The following is a 12,717-nucleotide window of genomic DNA, read 5'->3' on the forward strand; positions in this document are numbered from 1 at the left end:
TTTTGCTTAAAAAAAAAAGTTGACTTCTTTAGAAGAACAATTTTCTGTTAAACCTGAAAAATTCACTGGTCAAAATTTTCGTAGATGGCAAAATCAAATGCGTTACTAGTTAACAACCTTAGGAATTTTCTCTGTCATCTCTAATCCAGTAGATCCACAAAATGAAAGTTCTAATGCCAGTTCATATGCTAATGCTACTGCTAGTGTGACAGAAAAACCACACAAACTGAAATAAATAAAGATTATCTTTGTCATGATCGTATTCTGTCTACCCTGTCCAGCAATCTTTATGATATTTTTTGCACTACAAAGACTGCCCGTGAATTGTGGGATGCATTAGAAAATAAATATGGAAAATAGGATGAAGGTCTAGATAACTATCTTATTTCAAAATACAAGGATTTAAAATGATTGATTACAAGCCTGTAGTAGAACAGGCACAGTTTTTTCAACTTCTTATTCATGAACTAACTCAAAAGAAGATTGAAATCTGTGAAAAATTTCATGTTGGTGCTTTGATTGAGAAACTTCCTCCAAAATAGAAATCTTTTGGTTTGTCCCTAACACACAAGCGGGAGACTCTAACTGCGGACAATTTAATCTTTGCTCTTCAAATTGAGGAACAATAGAGAGATAAAGACAAAATGTCCAATGAATTTGAAAATAAAGTAAATATTGTTAAAGGGAAAACCTCAAGTTCGAAAAAGAGGAAGTCTTCCAAGGATAATAATTTCTTGAAGAGCAAATCTGATATTAACAAGAAAACAAAGATATTTTGTTTTGTTTGTGAAAAATCAGGGCACATGGCAAGAGTTTGTCGACACCGCAAAATCCAGAAAACATCTGAGGTACTGACGTCACAAGTGAATGTTGTGACTAGTCAAATTGACGAAGGGTATGTTTCAACCATTCCTATGGTCACTTTAGTGTGTACATCTACAGATTGGTGGATTGACACCAGTGCAAATATTCATGTATGTGCTGACCGATCTATCTTTTCAAAATATTAGATCATTGACGGGAAAACCTTAAACATGGGTAATGCTGCAGTTGCACAAATCAAAGGAGAAGGAAGGATAAATTTGATGTTGACTTCGGGAAAGACTTTGACGCTTCACTAAGTGCAACATGTGTCAAATGTTAGGAAAAATCTTAGTAGTGGTTCTCTTCTTATTAAGGATGGTTATAAGTTACTATTTGAGTCTAATAAAGTTGTACTTAGTAGAAATGAGTCTTTTGTTGGTAAGGGATATGTATTTGAGGGTTTGTTTAAATTAAATGTTGCAAATGTTGTTTGTCGTGATAATAGTAGTAATATAAAAAATAGTACTAATTTTCTGCTTTACAATATTTCTCATGATTCCACTAATATATGGCATGGTCGTTTAGGACATGTTAATAATACTTCAATTAAGAGAACGATGAATCTGAATCTTATTCTGAAACCTCATATAATTTGCATGAAAAATGTGAAACTTGTGTGCAATATAAATTACCTAGAAAACCTTTTAAATCTGCGACTAGAGAATCTAGTATATTAGAATTGGTGCACAGTGATGTTTGTGTTATTCAAGTTTACTCTAGAAATGGCAAAAGATACTTTGTGACATTCATAGATGATTTTTTCAAGTATTGTTATGTATTTCCAATTCGAACAAAAGATGAAGTGTTGGCTATGTTTACTTCATATAAAACTGAAGTTGAAAATCAAAAGGAAAAGAAAATAAAGATCCTTCGATCTGACAGAGGTGGAGAGTACATTTCTGCAGTATTTTCTAATTTCTATAGTGAGAATGGAATCATTCATCAAGTGTCTCCTCCTTATACACCTCAATCAAATGGCGTTGCATAGAGGAAAAATAGAACATTATTAGATATGAGAAATTGTACGTTGTCATGTTCTGGAGTCCCTAATATTTTTTGAAATGAGGCGTCAGTGTCACCATGTCATGTTCTAAGTAGAGTTCCTCATAAAAATTTAGAGAAAACTCCATATGAATTATGGAAAGGGAGGAAACCAATTTTGAGTTATTTAAGAATGTGGAGGTGCTTGACAAAAGTGAAGATTCCAGAAATTAAAAGGAATAAACTAGGACTGAAAACGGTTGACGGAGTTCTTGTGAGTTATTCTCGGGATAGTGTTACTTATATGATTTTAGTAATAAAATCCGAAATCGCATATATAAGTGTCAACATTATCATGGAGTCAAGAGATGTTGTATGTTTTGAGGATATTTTTCCTTTTAAAAGTACATTGAATAAACCAAATCTTTCTAATTGCACTCCAAATTTGGTAGAGCATGATGAAGAAGATGAACACAACATAGAAGGTCTTAGAAGAAGCAAACGAGCAAGACTAGAGAAACATTTTGGACATGACTTTTATACATATCTAATAGAAGAAGCTCCTCGAACTTTCAAAGAAGCCACGTCATCTATAGATTCAATATTTTGGAAAGATGCCATAAATTCTAAAAATGAAGTCTTTACTTGATAATAAGACATCGATTCTGACTGAATTGCCAAAGGGGTGCAAACCTATCGGCTGTAAACGGATATTTAAAAAGAAACTTAAGCCAAATGGGTCAATAGAAAAGTTTAAGGCAAGATTAATTGCAAAAGGTTATTCCTAAAAAGAAGGGTTTGATTATTATAACATTTATTCTCCTGTAGCAAAGATGACAACCATCGAGTGTTGTTAATTTTGGCGTCAATATATAAATTGGAGATTCATCAAATGGATGTTAAAATCGCCTTTCTAAACGGTGATTTAGAAGAAGAGATATATGTGGAGCAACCAGAGGGATTTGTTATACCTGGAGAAGAGAATAAGGTTTGTAAATTAATAAAATCTTTATATGGGTTGAAGCAAGCCCCCAAACAATGGCATGAGAAATTTGATCAAGTCATATTATCAAATGGGTTTACGATAAATGATTCATAAAAGTGTGTTTATAGCAAGCTTCTGAACTGGGATGTGTTATATTATGTTTGTATGTTGATGATATTCTCATCTTTGGTACCAATTTGAATATTATTAAAGAAACCAAAACTATTTTGTCAAATAATTTTTACATGAAAGATCCAGGAAAAGCAAATGTTATATTGGGAATTAGGATTCAACGAGATCCTATGGGTATTACAATTACTCAATCGCATTATGTAGAGAAAATATTGAAGAAATTCAATAAGTATGATTGTAAACCTGTGAGTACCCATTATGAGCCAAATGTGAGACTAAGGAAAAATGTTGGTGAGCCTGTTTCTCAATTGTTGTATTCCCAAATTATTGGCACACTTATGTATTTCACAAATGCTACTAGGCCTGACATAGCACAAACTGTGGGAAGGCTAAGTAGATACATAAGTAATCCTGATGAAAATCATTGGATGGAATTAGAGAGGATATTAAAATAGTTAAGAGGTACTATGTCACTTGGTATACATTATCTAGGAAATCCTGTTGTGCTTGAAGGCTATAGTGATGCAAACTGGATTTCTGATTCAGATGAAACAAAAGCTACCACTGGATATGTGTTTACATTAGGTGGAGGTGTAGTTGCATGGAAATCCTCCAAACAAACATGCATTTCTCGATCCACTATGGAATCTGAGATGATAGCCTTAGATGCAACTGCACAACATGCAAAATGGCTTTAAAATTTACTAATGGATATTCCAATTATTGAGATGCCAATTCCTGCAATTTGTATTCACTGTGATAACTAAGAGGCTATTGCAAAATGCAAGCAAAAGAACTCAAATGAGCAAAAAAGACATCTCCGCTTGAGGCAAAAAGCAATTGTGAGTTTGATTAAAAAAAGGAGTAATCACATTGGATTACATTCCTTCTTCGAGAAACATCGCGGATCCGCTGACGAAAGGACTTGCTAAAAAACAGGTCATAAAGTTCTCAAGAGAGATGAGACAAAAGCCCCAAAATCCGTAATTACTAGTAGTGGCAACCCAACCTTACTGGTTGGAGATCCCATGACGAAGGTTCAATGTGGTAACAACAAGCCATTAAGTAATTGGAGAAGTACCATAATATTTCTTACTTTCTTAGTCCCATCGAGATTTTCATGGTACTTAATGTAACGGCTAGGAAGAGCACATGTTTTGAATGAATTCATAGCATAAGATGCAGGATATGCTTCCGTTACACATATTCTTGAAGAATTCACCTATTTGAGTGTGGTTGTGAGGCCGCAACATATGAGATTGGGTTTTCCCTACAACACTCAAGAATCGAGATACTGCGCAAGGCCATTAAAGTGCGACCTCATTTACTCAATAAAAATCTCATATAATGTGTATGATGAAATGAAGATTGGACTAAAAGGTTCTAGTTCAAGACTCAAGTTCACTATGTTCCTTCTGATCATATTTTCTTATACTAAGTGAGGTTCAAGTCCTCAAGACACCTTCACTGATTGCATTATAAAGACTGCTTTGTTATCTTAGAATTCTTGAATCATGTGGGGGGATTGTTAGTTAATTTTAGGTGATTCAAAATTCCTAGTGTGAATAGGTGCAAATTATTCAAAATTCCTAGTGTGAATTGGTATCTTCTAAGTGTGAATAGGTGTCATCTATTCTCAGGGGTTGCAACTTTTCATTGAAAAGGTGTGTTAGGTTTTTTCTACACCTTACATATAGTAGGTTTCCTATAGATTTTCAGCACTAAGAAAATATTCCAGCGTTACAAATATTCTAGCAATACAAAATTCCTGCAACATAAAATTCTACATTCTTCCTCTTCCTTTTCTACACAAAGAAATTGAGAGATTAAGAGTTCATCGGAACTTTTATTTGAGGGCACACTAAAAGTTCCTGAGTGGTTCGCTGTATTTTGGGAGTAGGACGTCATTCGGCTATTGCACCCAGGTAGTAAAGGATTTCTACTCTGAAGAGAGCGCCAACCATAGCGTGCCTCGAACCGGTTTTTCACTTCCAATATTTATATCTTCTTTTATTGTTAATTGTTGTATCTTGTGTGTCATTGTTTGTTCTTCTTTTAGTATTTCCATCTTTTTTGTAGAGTACATTTTTTTCCAACATATTTTACTTCTCTATAACAACATTTTACCTATAACAACAAAAACCAACTTTATAACAGTACGCTCTCTGTAAAATTACCCCATATAACAACTATCTTCTTTTTTTGATAATATAATAATTACCTATTTTTATAAAAATAGAATATCCATGATTACTAATAATAAGTGTAGAGATTTTGACCAAATATTTGATCCTTTAATACACTATTTATGACAAAGAATATCATTTGAATATATATATTTTCACCATTAAAAGATTTTCTCGTTATATAAAGTGTGACTAAGCTTAGAATTTGACAATTAAAAATAAAAAAATAGATTTTACACATTTTTTTTCCTATAACAGCGAAATATTATCCAAATGTTAATATTGTTATAGGTGTAACAACCATTCTCTGTAGCAACCAAAAAATTTCGGACTCAACCATTTCGTTACAGAGAGGTTTGACTGTAGTAAAATGATATTAAAGGAATTTCAAAGTCGAATTAATTACAAATTCAAAAGAATGATTAATTACACTAAATACCCTTGTAATCTGACTCAGTTTCATATGCACCTTTGTATTTTAAATCAAATGCTTACGCTCCCTATAGAATGAAAACCCTACACTTACATTCCTATAGGGTATATCAGAACTAAGTATATTCAAATATAATTATTAAAAGATAAATTAAAATTATAAATAAAAAGTTCTTTAATGTAATTTTAAGATAATTTTGATACGGAGAATATATAATTAACAAACAAAAATAATAATAAAAAAACTATATAATAAAATATTATAATTGATAAAATTTCAAATAACTTACATGTTCGAAGTGTAGGAAAGTTATTACTTATTGTATCTTATGGGGTAATTTGTATTTATTTCTTATTTATAAGTTTCGAAAGTTTTATGTCTCAAAAAATGTTTATTCTCTGTTTTAATCAACGAACTCAAATGGCAGCAACAAATTCCAGTTAATACTTACGTCTTATTTGAAAGTTATGCAGAAAAGAAGGGGAGAATTCAGAAATTATTGTAAGGAAAATATGGGGAAATGATGGTTGTTTATGATCGGGTATACTGACTGTTTACAAAAAACTTTCGGAAAAAATAAAACGGAAGAAAATTAAATGACAGTTACAAAATCGGGCAAAAATCATAATTATAAAATATTAATGCTAAACTACTTGTTATCCGAAATTAATTAATTAATATCATTATCATTAATCAATCAAGATAAGCCAAAGCCCAGCGAGGGACGATTTTGGGGACGGCGTGAGCGCATCCCACCTACCCAACTCTTCAAGCTTAGAGTGTACGTGTTTTTATATATTAAACCCCACAAATATTTGTTCCTCTTTCAATGTGGGACAAAATTACTTCGTAGAAGAAATCTTTTCAAATATTTTCATTTTCCTACATTTTCCATTCACAACACACATACAAAAGTACCCAACATGGACATAGACCCTTTAGGTAATTTATCGATAAAATTGAACTCGTCTAGGAAGGAGTCCGGAGCCAAAATGGCTTATTTTTACCGCCATTAGACCAAAATAGGCTGCCTTTTTATTTTTATACCACAATGGGTATTTCGTTGGTTATCCAACGAAATACCCACACAAGGCACTGTTCATAGCCGGATTTTTTTGTTGCATTTCGCTACACTTGTAGCGAAATGCAACAAATATTTTTTATTTTTTTTTATTTTTTTGCATTTCGTGAGTTAATCAACGAAATGCAACAATTTTATTTTTTATTTTTTGCATTTCGTGAATTAATAAACGAAATATGTGTTTTTTTTTTGTTTTTGCATTTCGTGAATAAAAAAATGAAATAGGAAATTATATATATATATATATATATATATATATATATATATATATATATTGCATTTCGTGTATTAAAAAACGAAATAGGATAAAAACAAAATTTAATTTTGTTCATATAAAAACGAAATTGGAATATATATATATATATATATATTATTTTATTTTTGCATTTCGTTGGTATATCTGCGAAATAGTAAAAAAAAAATTGTATTTCGTTTATTAAAAAACGAAATATGAAAATAATTTTTTTTGTATTTTTGTATTTCGTTTATATAAAAAAATAGGAAAATAATTTTATTTTCATTTCGTTTATATAAAAACGAAATAGGAATACATATATATAAAAAGGGATAGGGGGTTATATTTTTTGTTTCAATAGATATATAAGTCCTAAATATATAAGTTTTAATTTTTGTAGAAAGAAAGATAGAAATATGGTATTGTGGTTTTTAGCTTATATGTTAAACAATCCTACTCGGTACTTCCTCACTCCTTGAATCTTCTTATCATGTAGGTGTTTTTCTTATTTTCTGTCTATTCTCCCAATTTTTATAATTTTCGTTTTTTTTTTTTTTTTTTTTTTTTTTTTTTTTTTTTTTTTTTTTTTTTTTTTTTTAGAAAAATCTGTTTTAGTTATGAATCTTTATTACACTGTTCATCTCTTTCTCTTAATCTTGGTTCTTAATATCCGTCTTCTTTAACCACACCCCGGTTACCATGGCCAACATCGTCCTTTTATCATTTGGACATTAAAACGGCCTTTCAAACACCTAGGAATTTACAGGTTAATCCATCGAGTTCATTAAGAAATTAAGAGAATAACCATATACTAAGAGTAATAGATTCATAACAACAGGTAAGTAATTACTCAAACATAATATTTTAATTCAACATAATATTGAACATAAAATAATTTACATAGTAGGGAGATTAGTACAGAAAACATAGATAAAAACTTACATGTCTGAAGATGGAGAGAGGTTTCCCTTTCGGGGAACCCGAAAAACTACTTCACACTAAAAGAAAATTACTGGAAAGATTAAAACTATTTTACAGGGAAGTTATATTACAAAGGATTTCATTGGGGAAAGGAGTTGGGGCATTTTGTGAAAGGGAAGAGGAATATGGAGTGGTTGGTGTGAGAGAATTTCTCGTTGATTTTTGCTGAGTGTTTCTTGGTGATTGTTCTTTCTTTCTTGATTGATGTTAATTTTCTGATGCCCTCCTTCTCTGCAAAACACTGCTATTTATAGGAGTCTGACGGACTTCAAATGCGGACTTCAAATTTGTGAAGAATCTTTTGAGTTCAGCCGGGTACTCTTAGGGCCCCATCGTCACATGAAACTTTTCAAAAGATACTTTATAATTTTGTCCGTTTGCTGAGCTGTCCCATTTCTAGATAAAACTACTACTTTATTACAGCTACTTTAATAAAATCTGGTCTTCTTTTTTCTGAACTGTCAACATTATTGCTCCAACGTGTCTTGAAAAATTACAAAGTCCAAAATCAAAAGTCTTCTACCTCTATTATTGAGCTTGTCTCATCTCATTTTTCTAAAAGATGACTAATGTCCTTGTCTCTCTCTTTTCCATACCTTTGTCTTTAATTATTGATGCTTTTGTCATTTTTTTAATGTCCTTGTTTCTCTTTTCTATGTCTTTGTCCTCATGATCCACCGAACTAAATCTTCCAAGTCATGACTTTCTTTCTACTTCACTTTGTCTTTTCCTTTCATGACTTTTTCTCTACTTCACCTTTGTCTTTTTCTTTCATCTTTTTCTGAACCATGTCTAACCATGTCTTTTCAAATCTCTTTTTTTTTTAACTGATCTAAGTGTCTAAATTGTGTAGGGCAATTGAGTCAAAACTCATGCCTGAATCTACATCATTTGGATCTTGCGAGTCTTGAAAATTAATATCTTCTCCTTCAAAATCTGAATGGACTGGTGACATCTCTTGTCTTGGAGATAATTCTGGACTAGGATCTTTGACTATATATTTATCTTTTTCTTTTGTCTGAAAAAATCTTTCTAGTGTCTCTTTTACTATATTTTCTATTTTTTCATTTTTCTTCTTTTTTGCAAGTGTGCTTTTCCTTGTAGAAGTCGCTCCTTGCGTAAGTGTCTTTGGTAGTCTCCGTCTGGTTTGGAGAGATGAACATCCCTCGTCTTCACTTTTTGGCAAAGTGACAGCCATTAACGGATTTGATAAGTCTTTACCGGCTACCGTTTGAACCGGACTAGCTGTATCTTTACCCGATACAGTGGGTCTAATTGCATTCATTGGGGAATGCACACCCGTCTCATCCATTTTTTTCTGAGATGGAGAACTCTGAGACTGCATCAATTCGAATTTTAATGCTTGTAGTCTTTGTTCTAATGTCTTCACCTGATCCAAGAGTTGCATTTTTTCTTGAACCAATGTCTCTTTTTGCTGGTTTAGTCTTTTGACTACATCAGTCATGGTAGAACAATGATCGCAAAAGATTATTTTGTCTGTGTCTTTTTGTACATTGTACTGGGGGATTTTGTCTGGGTTTTGTCTGAGAGCTGGAGAAATATAATAATTTGGACCCAATGTCCCTCTAGCATAATCTAATGCTTCAGTAAAATTATTAAATCCCTTAAAAAGAGGTTTTCTTATGTCTTTAATAGAGTCTACAACTTCTATCCAAGTCTGAAAAATACCATTAGTTTTACCGTGAACTACAACATAAAATTTAAATTTTTTGTCTAAATTTCGGTCTGTAAAATATTGACAAAGTGCATTTATAGTGGCTACAAAATGTTTAGCTCCGTCTTTTTTATTACGCGAAATCCATAAATTATCCACTAAGCATCTTTGTTGTCTATCTATTACATATTCTGGTAATACTTTAAAAGTCCAATTTGATGGCTGATAGACTACTAAATTATTGGCTCCGAATTGTATTCTTTCTTCCATAGCATTTCTTTCTAATAAAGATGTAGGTCTAAAATGAAGGTTACCTAATACTGTCTGTCTGTATGTGTCTTGGGTTGAGGCTATGCCTTTCCCCTTGTCTGCTGTCTGAGAACTGGAAGGTCTCATGCTGTCCAAATAAAAAATTTAGTTAGCAGTAATATTTAATCTACTTAATTGATCTGCTAAATTATTATCTTTTCCTTTTATATGTTCAAATTTTAAATTATAAATTGAAATGGTATCTAAAAAATTTAGCCATCGTCTTCTACTACTATTTTTATCATTTATCTTTTGATAGAATTTAACTATAGCTTCACAGTCTGTTCTAACTAGTATTTCTGGTTTATTTAAAATATATAGTCTGAAACTATTTAATCCATATATTACGGCTAAGATTTCTGCATCTATACTACTCATATTTCCTTTTTCTTTATACTTACCACTTTGATAAGCACATATCTTTTCTTCATTTTTATTACTATACTTACTAGGTTTTGCTTTTAATACTGCTCCCCATCCTTCAAAACTACCGTCTGTTTCTATAATTAAATAGTCTGTTTCTAGTGGCATATTTAAATCTGGAATGTTTTTTATTTTTTCTTTTATTTTTTGTACTAATTTAATGTCTTCAGTATTAAAGTGTTTTTGACCATTTGATCCAGTCTTTGAATATAATGGTCCTGCTATTTTTCCTAAATCTTTTATAAAATTTCTAGCATAATTGACTATTCCTAAAAATTTTTGTAATTCTTTAACATTGTCTAACTTGTCTGGCATTTCTAAAGCTTTTTTGGCTATATGAGGTTGTAATTTTATCTTACCTTCTCCTAGTACTACTCCTAAAAAGTTTATATAATTTTTACATAATTCCATTTTCTTTTTACTAATTATTATCCCATTTTCTACAAATAATCTAAATACCGTTTGTAGGTGTCCTAAATGTTCTTTAATATCTTTACTAAATACTAATATATCATCTACATATACTAATACAAACCTTTTATATTCTCCAAATATACTATCCATTTTTCTTTGAAAAATTGGTGGAGCTGTCTTTAATCCAAATGGCATTACTAACCATTCGAAATGTCCTTCAGGACAGGTGAATGCAGTCCATTCTATACTATCTTCATGCATTCGTACCTGCCAATATCCTGATTTACAATCAAATTTGCTAAATATTTTCTTTCCTTGTATTCTATTTATTAGTTCTGTTTTGTCTGGTAACTTATATCCATCTGTTCTAGTGTTATCATTAAGTCTTTTATAATTTATTACCATTCTTGCTTTTCCTCTTACTATTTCACTATGATTTCTTACCATAAATGCTGCTGATCTATGTTTAGAAGTAGATCTCCGTATTACTCCTAAGTCCAATAGTTCTTTTATTTGTACTTTAAAATCTTCTACATCTTGATTTGTTGCTTCAATAGATGCTGTTTTAATTATATAGTCTGGATTTATTATATCTAATTTACATACAATCCTGTTATTTTTCCAGTGTCTTAATGGTTTTTCTCCAATAATTTCTATTTCATCTAGAATTTTTATTATATTATCTAGGTCCTTTTGATTTTTTATTATTCCTATTTTTTCTATTCCTGTTTTAAAATTATATAACTCTGTCTCTATATCTATTAAAGTATAATCTTTTTCTAGCAACTCCTCTTCTTCTAGAATTTCTTTTTCTTCTAAAGTTAAATTTTTTATTTCTTGTTTTTCTTTACAACATGTATTCTTTTCTTCACATTCTTTACAACAACTATCTTTTTTCTTTTGCAGGTCTGTGGTAGGGATCTTTTTATGACGAATCCTTGTTTCAGTCTTAAGAACTTGTACTGGTGTATGAGTAATATTTTTTAAGAAAATTACTCCATCTCTTGTAATCATACAGCTACCATTATTATGTAACATGAAGTCTAATCCTATGACAAAGTCTACATTTATATTAAGGTCTCTTACCCATATCTTATCCATTTTATAACTTGGTTTGTAAAACTCTGAACATGTATTTATAAAGCTAATGTAGGCTTTATGAACATAATGTCTATATATATTATGGGTTCCATCCATTTGCATAGCCGCAACTGGTTTTTCTAGAATTTTTATTAAATTAGGTGGAACTATTCTTTTATTTATTATGCACTTTGTGCACCCTGAATCTACTAATGCTAACGTTTCTATCTCATAATCATCTATTTTAATTCTTGCAAGTATTTTTATTGTTCCTAATTTTTTATCTTCATTACATACTAATGCTTCATGGTCTTCTATGCTCATTAATTCTGCTTGAGATTCTTCTGGTATTATTGTTAATGGTTTCATTATTGGTTGTATATTTGATAATCTTATTTCTTCGTCTTCACTATCTACTTCTCTTTGTTTTCCTCTTTCTAGGTTACATAATCTGGTTTCTAATTCATTTATTCTTGTTTCTAATGTTATTATTCTTAGACTAATAGTAGGGTCTTCAATTTTCTTATGAGTTGTTTCTTTATTTATTTTTGTTTTAAATTCTTTTTCTATACACATTGTACATCCTTCTATGTAACAATTTTTACATTTAACTCTTTTGTCTCTACTAGGATACCATTTACAAAAGAAACATGCATTACTATCCAATCCTTTATTTCGTTCAAACTCATGGTTACAGTCTTCGGCTATATTTGCTAAATTATCCATGGCTTCTAAGTCTAGATTTTCTAATCCTATTTCATTAATTAATTCGTCTGCTTCTGAGTCTGATGAGTCTGTTTTGATTTTTTCTTCAGTGTCTACACTTACTATAGAATATATGCTTTCTGTATCTGACATATACTCGTCTACATTTATTAATGTTTCTTGAAAATCTTCAATTAGCTGGGAATTTCTTGTCTTATTATTTATTCTTTTTG

This window comes from Lycium barbarum, chromosome 1, assembly GCF_019175385.1.
Source record: "Lycium barbarum isolate Lr01 chromosome 1, ASM1917538v2, whole genome shotgun sequence".
NCBI classification, from domain to species: Eukaryota; Viridiplantae; Streptophyta; class Magnoliopsida; order Solanales; family Solanaceae; genus Lycium; species Lycium barbarum.